Source organism: Gambusia affinis, linkage group LG24 (assembly GCF_019740435.1).
Source record: "Gambusia affinis linkage group LG24, SWU_Gaff_1.0, whole genome shotgun sequence".
In the NCBI taxonomy this organism is placed as follows: domain Eukaryota; kingdom Metazoa; phylum Chordata; class Actinopteri; order Cyprinodontiformes; family Poeciliidae; genus Gambusia; species Gambusia affinis.
In genome coordinates, this window is record NC_057891.1 from 4,274,906 (window position 1) to 4,283,511 (window position 8,606).

General features: G+C 44.6%; 1 protein-coding gene across 2 annotated transcripts in view; it reads right to left on the reverse strand.

Moving 5' to 3' along the window:
• nid2a (nidogen 2a (osteonidogen)) overlaps window positions 1-8,225 on the reverse strand; it is a 94,709-nt gene extending 86,484 nt beyond the window's left edge. For both annotated transcript variants that reach the window (XM_044110092.1, XM_044110098.1), the window contains exons 1-3: window positions 8,133-8,225; window positions 7,721-7,802; window positions 5,932-6,001 (exon numbers count right to left, since the gene is read on the reverse strand). The gene's annotated coding sequence lies outside the window, so the exon portion shown is untranslated. The remainder of the gene's footprint in view (window positions 1-5,931; window positions 6,002-7,720; window positions 7,803-8,132) is intronic.
• Window positions 8,226-8,606: the final 381 nt, after the last annotated feature.

Consider the following 8,606-nt stretch of genomic DNA (forward strand, 5'->3'; position numbering starts at 1 on the left):
AGATTTTTAGCAGAAATTTCCTTCTTTTTTTCACAATATACCTTTGTAGCTTTATCACTAGAACGGTCAATTTAAAGTTAGGAATGTAAAGTTTGAATCAGGGTTAAGCTATGCAGAGATCTATGGCTCCGGTGAGAAAAGAGTAGGACAAAAAAAAATCTATAAATGATGCAAATCAAGTTTAGTGGTGACAGGAAGAAAAGTCCTGCTAAATGATCTTAGAAGAAAACCACTTAGAGTAGAGACTGCAATGGAGGTTCACCTTCAAACAGGAGCTATGAGGAAAAAGTTTGCTTCAAATTGAAGTTGAAAATCGTGTATTATTTTCCTTCCACTTTGCAATTATACACTATTATCCCATGCAATCTTAATTACAGCTAATTTCATTGCAGTAATTTGACAAAACGTGACAAAGTTCAAGCAGTTTGATTTTATAAAAATGATCCTGGCATTGTGATAGCAGCTTTTTGTGCCTTAAACTGGAATCTTGTGGTTAAAGATGGATCGTGAAGTCCAACACACAGTCCCTGATGGATTGCAGAATGTACTCTCACACGGCTTGTTTGCCAGCTGAGCAGGGTTTACTAACCAAACAGCCTGAGCCACAGCAAAAAACTTTGAAAAATAGACACATATTTCAGACAGTGTATAGATATACCATTTGTAGAGACAATTCTTCTATTTGTCCAAGCTACAGACCTAAGCAGAGAGTCCAAAATGTTTCTTTGACTGGGTCTTCCAACAAGAAAACCATGCCAAAATAGACATGCACTATCTCCACTGTTTTCTGGGTTTTCTTTGGGGTGATTTGCCAATGCCACATGCGATGGGTCAAGGACTAAAGATGATACCTTGAGGGTCCAGACCAAACATGACACAGTACCTTAAAAACGTCTCCATGAAGTCCAAAAACAGAATTATAAACATGGGTGTTTTGACTAAAAATGAGTTTTCTAAAGCTTCCTTGGCAGCACATACTCCAGCAGCAATCTCTCTTAAATTACTTTGAGAGACAGTTGTGATTGTTCTCCAGATTCCAGAAAAACCCTCATTTGGAGAGGAAAACAAAACTCCCCATGACTCCGTCAGCAGTTGTACAAGGGTGAATATCTGTTCTACTGTTCAATGCACTAGAAAAACATTACACTGTTCACATTGACCTAGTGGTTCAGCAACGGGTCAAAGCCTTGTAGAGCTAACTCTCTTAAGGTGGAATGCACTTCATGATTCCTACAAAACATGCAGCATGTAGAGGCATGTCAACCACAACCAGCCCAACAATCCAAAGTCTTCAGCATCAAGGAACAATTCTAAAAGTGTTTCCTCTTCCACCAAAAATTAAGATGTCAAGCTATACTTAAGCTATACAAAACAAGAACTGGTTTGTGATTAAGGCTTAATCTGTCACTGAAATCGTTTTAAAGATTTTAAATTTACCAAAATAAGAAGAAATGTAACTACTTCTTCTGACAACCAGCTAGTTAATAAATTTTTCCCTTGGCTGTGTTTATGGCATCTCCTTCTTCTTTAGACTCTTCCTTTACCATGGTGATTGGTGTAAGGAGATCCTAAAAAATGTCATCCATCCAGATCTTTCCCAAAAGCCAACCACAGTATATAGGATAGTATCTGTTTTCTCATTCTGAGGTCTTTTAGCTTCTCAATAGTCTCTCCATATTCCTCCCATCCAACCTACTTTTGGCTAAATGGTATCGTTGCAATTTCATCATAAATGCCTTCTTTTTCAGTTGTAATCCCCTTTGATTGTCATGATTTGCGGTGTTTGAGGTGAGGCAGCACGCAGTAGACCCAGATGAGGTGAGGAGGAGTTTTAATAGTGAAAAACAGAAAACAGTCCACAGACCTGGCAGCACTGCTGAGCGGAAGGCTAATGCTCAACACAGGTAGCAACAGGCAGATTCGGACGAACACAGACGTAACCAGACGTAGATTGATGTACACAGACTGACTGAGGATCCGACGAAGACAGACACACACAGGTGACACTAAATACACAAGAGGGTAATCAGGGAACGAGACACACCTGGGGACTAATCACGGGGAGACAGGACAACACAGAGACTCAGACACACAGGAAACTTCAAAATAAACCCAAAAAACACAGATCACGACAGTACCCCCCCCTCAAAGGGCGGCTCCCAGACGCCCAAAACAGAAAAACACAACAAGGGTGGGTGGAGGGGAGCTGGACGGGGGGCCAGAGTCCAACACAACAAAAAACAAACCCAACCGGGTGGGCGGAGGCACACGAAGGCCAAGAGTCCAAAAACAAACAAAACAAACCCAACTGGGTGGGCGGAAGCACCGGAAGGCGGGAACCACAGAGGAGATCCGCGGTTGCCCGCGCGCCGAGGCGGAACCACAGAGGAAGTCCGGCGGCCGTCCGCGGCGCAGGAGGCGGGAACCACGGAGGCTGTCCGGCGGCCGTCCGCGGCGCAGGAGGCGGGAACCACGGAGGCTGTCCGGCGGCCGTCCGCGGCGCAGGAGGCGGGAACCACGGAGGCTGTCCGGCGGCCGTCCGCGGCGCCTGAGGCGGGAACCACGGAGGCGGTCAGGCGGCCGTCCGCGGCACCTGAGGCGGGAGCCACGGAGGCGGTCCGGCGGCCGTCCGTGGCGACGAGGAGCACAAGGAGTCTCTGGGGCCGCACGGGGGCGGCGACGAGGAGCACAAGGAGTCTCTGGGGCCGCACGGGGGCGGCGACGAGGAGCACAAGGGGTCTCGGGAGGAGCACTAGGGGTCTCGGGAGGAGCACTAGGGGTCTCGGGAGGAGCACTAGGGGTCTCGGGAGGAGCACTGGGACGCTCGGGACAGGCACTGGGAAGCTCGGGACAGGCACTGGGAAGCTCGGGACAGGCACTGGGAAGCTCGGGACAGGCACTGGGAAGCTCGGGACAGGCACTGGGAAGCTCGGGACAGGCACTGGGAAGCTCGGGACAGGCACTGGGAAGCTCGGGACAGGCACTGGGACTTACTGGGGACAGGAGCGGAGGAAGTCCGGCGAAGCGCCTCGGAGCGGGCAGCGGAGGAAGTCCGGCGAAGCGCCTCGGAGCGGGCAGCGGAGGAAGTCCGGCGAAGCGCCTCGGAGCGGGCAGCGGAGGAAGTCCGCGGCGCTCGGAGCGGGCAGCGGAGGAAGTCCGGCGAAGCGCCTCGGAGCGGGCAGCGGAGGAAGTCCGGCGAAGCGCCTCGGAGCGGGCAGCGGAGGAAGTCCGGCGAAGCGCCTCGGAGCGGGCAGCGGAGGAAGTCCGGCGAAGCGCCTCGGAGCGGGCAGCGGAGGAAGTCCGGCGTGGATCCGCGGGGCCGGCAGCGGAGGAGTGCCGGCGCGGATCCGCGGGGCCGGCAGCGGAGGAGTGCCGGCGCGGATCCGCGGGGCCGGCAGCGGAGGTGACGTTCCCGGAGGGCGACGAGGGGCCGGATCCACCGGCGGCTCACGTCGTTGTCTCCGGGTGGACTGCGGAGGTGGTTGATCCGGGAAGCAACGAGGGGCCGAGTTCATCGGCGGCTCACGCTGCTTTCTCCGGGCGAACTGTGGAGGTTGTGCTCCCCGGCGGGAAAAACGGCCGGGAGCGAATCCGGGGGGAGCCAAGGCCAGTCTCGTCCCCCGGAAAACCTCCCGGTCCAACTGGGCCAAAAATGTAGCTACCTCACCTCGTTTGTGGTCGGGTCCTTCTGTCATGATTTGCGGTGTTTGAGGTGAGGCAGCACGCAGTAGACCCAGATGAGGTGAGGAGGAGTTTTAATAGTGAAAAACAGAAAACAGTCCACAGACCTGGCAGCACTGCTGAGCGGAAGGCTAATGCTCAACACAGGTAGCAACAGGCAGATTCGGACGAACACAGACGTAACCAGACGTAGATTGATGTACACAGACTGACTGAGGATCCGACGAAGACAGACACACACAGGTGACACTAAATACACAAGAGGGTAATCAGGGAACGAGACACACCTGGGGACTAATCACGGGGAGACAGGACAACACAGAGACTCAGACACACAGGAAACTTCAAAATAAACCCAAAAAACACAGATCACGACATTGATGCCCATCGACTGGTTCATGTTTCCACATTTCCTTAATCTCCATTGGAAGATGAGAAAAACTCCTGGATGAGTGAGTTTCAGACCTCCCACGTAGGATCACCTGCCAGACATTCCCAGGTAAACCTCACAACCTGTTGAAGTTTATCTAGCCTGTTCCACAGCCTCACCAAGAACAATATCCATAAGGTGGTTTAGATTTGGGATCGGTTACGTAAAAAGATTTGTGTGAACTATCATCTCTTGGGCAATAAGATCACTCTGTTTTTGTTTTTGCACCACAAACATACAATTGAAAAAGGGTTTCACTTTCAGAGCCAACAGGTGCTGAAAGGTTTGGCATTGAGTTGCTGCCAGGACCTGGAGGAGGGAGAAGGTTTCTTTGTATCATGGTGGATGAAAAGCCCCAGAGAGACTCAACTTCCAATCAGACATGGATTTGTCAGCGCCTCAGAGAGTCTGCACCAGTCCTCACAACGTATTGCTGTCTCAAACCAAATCAGGCCATTCTGGAGCTACTGGAGAGTCACAACAACTTTGAACTCCAGAAAAGATTTGTGCTTCCTGTAGCTCTGATGTATATTTAAGGTGTTAGTCCTGCTGGTAGGTAAACCTCTGCCAGAGTATTGAGTGTTTTTGCTTCTAGAATGTTTCCTTCCAGGATCCGATGAGATTACTGTCAATTATTCACTTTCCTACTCCCATGTTGCTACAGAAAACACTACATTTCCCAACAGCTATTCTCTAAAGCCAGCTTTCATGCCTCTCTTCCCAGAATTGCGTGAAAACCTAATAAAAGCTTTTTAGTTGATCACTTTTTTTGCCTCATGCAGACACAAACAGTAAGTTTCTCATCTACGGCTTATTGATCAACAACCACAAATGGTCTTCTGAGTCTATTTTCAGCATCAGTAAAATACAAACGGTTCCTCTCATGTCCGCTGCTTGTATTTGATGATACAGCAATGACAAAGGGAACACAACTAGTTTTTCTCAAAACTAGCTTTTAAAAATACAACTGGCTCCCCTGTTGACTAACTGTACTCAGCATTAGCAGAGGTCAGGTAATATATCCAACTTAACAAAAGGAATTAACATTATCCCAAGACATTTCAACAAAATACATTGTGACTTTTGCCAGAGTTGCGTCGGCCTCTCAAAGATTAGTTTAGCAAGGAGATGTTTGATGTATTTGTGAGAACCCAGATTAACTAGCATCCGGTAGGAGATTTTTTTTTTGTATAATTATGGTTGAGAGTCTCATACTCCCGAAGTAGGGAGTATATATTCCCACAGTCGTTTTCCAGGAAGTTTTCCCAACAGGATTTCTTATCGCATTAATACGGCTGCAGGAAGGTAATCACAATTTATTATACCACAGAAACATTTGCATAAAATACAGCCAACAAATGGACGATACCATTCTGTCACAAATGCACATGTAAATAAAAGCTTGTAATAAACCCTAAACCTTTATAAACCAATTTTTAAAAACAAAACGTCAGTTCTGCAGTTTTTCCATCGCAGCATCTTCTTGTTTTTGATTTATTCCCGCTTCCATCTGGATGCCACTATCTCACAGAGCATAAATGATTGCATAAACCAGAAATGTAATCAAGAAGGTTCCTTCTCCTCGGTTTTATCTGCCCCAAAGAGAGATTAAACTGTTTCTGTGCTCAAAGCTTAATTATCTTTAAAGGTAGTCTTTTCATTTTCATTATTATTAGTCAGTAAATACCAGCCTGGCTCAGAAAAACTGTAAACATACTCTGACTTCTTTCAAGCATGTCCACAGGAATAAACTGTATTTTCTGAAGAATGTGCAGAGAATTGAATCCAGATTTTCTCACCAAACAGCAGGAATGACTTACTTCTCACGGTGTGCTGCTCTCTTGGCGGAGATCCTTACAGAGAGGCACCTCCATACAGCAGACATGAGACCTGGAGCCGGAATATGATGTTGAAACCCCCGTTTTGCTCACAGAGCATCAGTACAAGCTAACAAGGCTTCCTAATAACTATTCAAAGTCACATTTCAGATGTGATTTTGAAAATAGTTGGCATAATGTTGTTTCAACTCCATATTTCCAATATCTGATATTTCCACAAAGAAATTTAGTTCTTGTTTTGTATAGCTTAAGTATAGCTTGACATCTTAATTTTTCATCTAATCTAGACCATCCAGTTAATCTCAGCCAGCAGACTCAAAAACAAACATACCAAGGGCAGCACTCATAACTATACGCACGTTGTGAAGTTTGCTGTGCAGTTTCTGTTTCCCATCATGATTCAAATGGTCTGTAAAGATCATTTCCGGATTCAACAGTTGAGCTGTCCAGAGTCCTGTTTTCAAACGTCCAAACACCACCGGGTGCGTTTGATTCACTTCTCAGTTACTCTGCCAGGAATCAGGAATGCCAAATTTTACAAGGCAGCATCAGGAATGAATTCCCACTTCCAAGCTGGGATTGGCACACCAAGGTCAGCTTGATAAAATTAATAAAATCTCTCAGCTCCAAACTCTGGAAAAAACATTCCTACACCAAACCTTGTGTTCTCAGAAGTGAGTGTTGATTGGCTCCCCCTGATTTAATCCAGTTGTAATTTGTGGAAAAACCAAAACAAATCCAGCAGGCTGAAATTCCGTCTGCAAAAACAAACAGCAACGTTCTTGGAGTTTTTCAGGTGTTTGTAGTCTGACTGCACGTTTGATGCTGATGGACGTGAACAGCTCTCTGTAAACTGAATGGAGGGGAAAATCCACTCCAGTACAGAAACACATTTACTGTCTCACAACTGACTTCTGATGAAAATTATATTCCTTGAAATCAGTTTCCAACCACAAGAAGAATCAGATTAATCCCTCTTTGATGCAAAATAACTTTATTTTATTTTATATTTTTTTACACCATGACAGCAGGCTAATCTAATCCAGTTATGGTCTAGTTCAAGTTTTTTTTCCAGTAAATCTGCAGATTTGATTTGACTTTGATGCAACTTCTTATGAGTAAGCACGAGCCTAGCTTACTCATTTTTTCACAAAAACTGAGCTCTGAATAAATGTTCAATTTCAGAAACTATAAGAGAAAGAGAGTACCAGTTGGAGTTCTTATAGGACGAGAAAAAAACAAAAACTTTACAGTATTTGATCAAATGATTGACTGATAAACCCTAATTTATTGAGCGACATATGCATCAGTTTGAGTCAGGAAATTTCAATTATTGGCAATATTTAGGGAAAGTAAATGAAAACATGAATGGCACATATAAATTGCAGGTTAAGAGCGCCAATAAGTTTGCTGGATAAATAAAGATAAGTATTGTTAGATAAAACTGGCAATTTATGCAATGCTTTCCAGTAAAAGTAGAAACAAATATCCAGTAAAGAAAAGTGACCCAAGTACTAGATGCTGTGGTACTCCATCACTGATTGGTTTGGTGTGCACAACCATCATATTCCCATTCTCATCATTTATACAGCACGTTTAAAATGTAACCAAAATGCTGTCATTTTGGTTTTATTCAATGGGATTTATTTGACCAAGTATTTGAAAAGATTTGGGTTAGCAAAATATTTTTTCAGACGTCTTTGCGGTTTTTTTTGGCTCAAATGATTCTTCTATTATAGGTGGTACTTTAATTTAATATTTTCGCACATACCTTACACAGCAGGAGGGATGATCCTGTTCTGTCCTCCTCCACCTCAAAGGACTTCAGTTTGGTTCTACTATCGTCTTCTTCCCTAAGAGAGAAATCCTTGATATATCAAGCTCCGGTAATTGCAATAGACTAAACTCTGCTGACTAGTCATCGGAAAACAAACAGCACATAAAGTTACTGTTAATCAGTCACGTTTATTTGCTTAGACTTTACCTTCTCTATATAATAAAATGTATTTGTTCATTTGTGTATCCTAAAAGAAACAGAGCCGTCAGGAGAGCTTTGTCAGGTCCGTAGCTAGCATTAGCGTCTAGCGTTAGCATCCGCTGCTTCCCGCTATTACAACTGGAAGTTTCATGACAGCAGAGGTATTTTATTGCTTTATAACATTTAATAACCAACATTTACTCACATAAACCATGGTTGAATTCACTTAAAAGTGTATATAGTGTTTTTTAATCATCTCCGTGTCATGCCGCGCCACCCAGTATAAATCTAACTTCGTAGTTAGTTTAGGAATAATCTATTACGCGCACGTGCGCTTGGAAATCTGCTATTTACGCAGCAGGTTACGCCAGTGTTTTTCGAAGTGATGTCCGCCAGAGGGCGCTCTGAAAGTTAGAAAAATAAAAGAAAGTAAAAATAAATGTTTCAATCATACATTTAATCTGTTTTTTAGCCATTAGTATAAAGTTTCTGACAAGAAAATTCCCAAGAAACTATCCAGCAGAGGACACTACAGCAAAAAAAAAAAAAAAAACTAAATTAAATCTAATTTGTTGGGATTAGTATAAAAATGACATTTCTTTTATGATAAGAGAGGCTTTGTTGGTGAAGTTTCCTGGTAAAATATTCAACACATTAATAAAGTCATAATTTTTTTTGG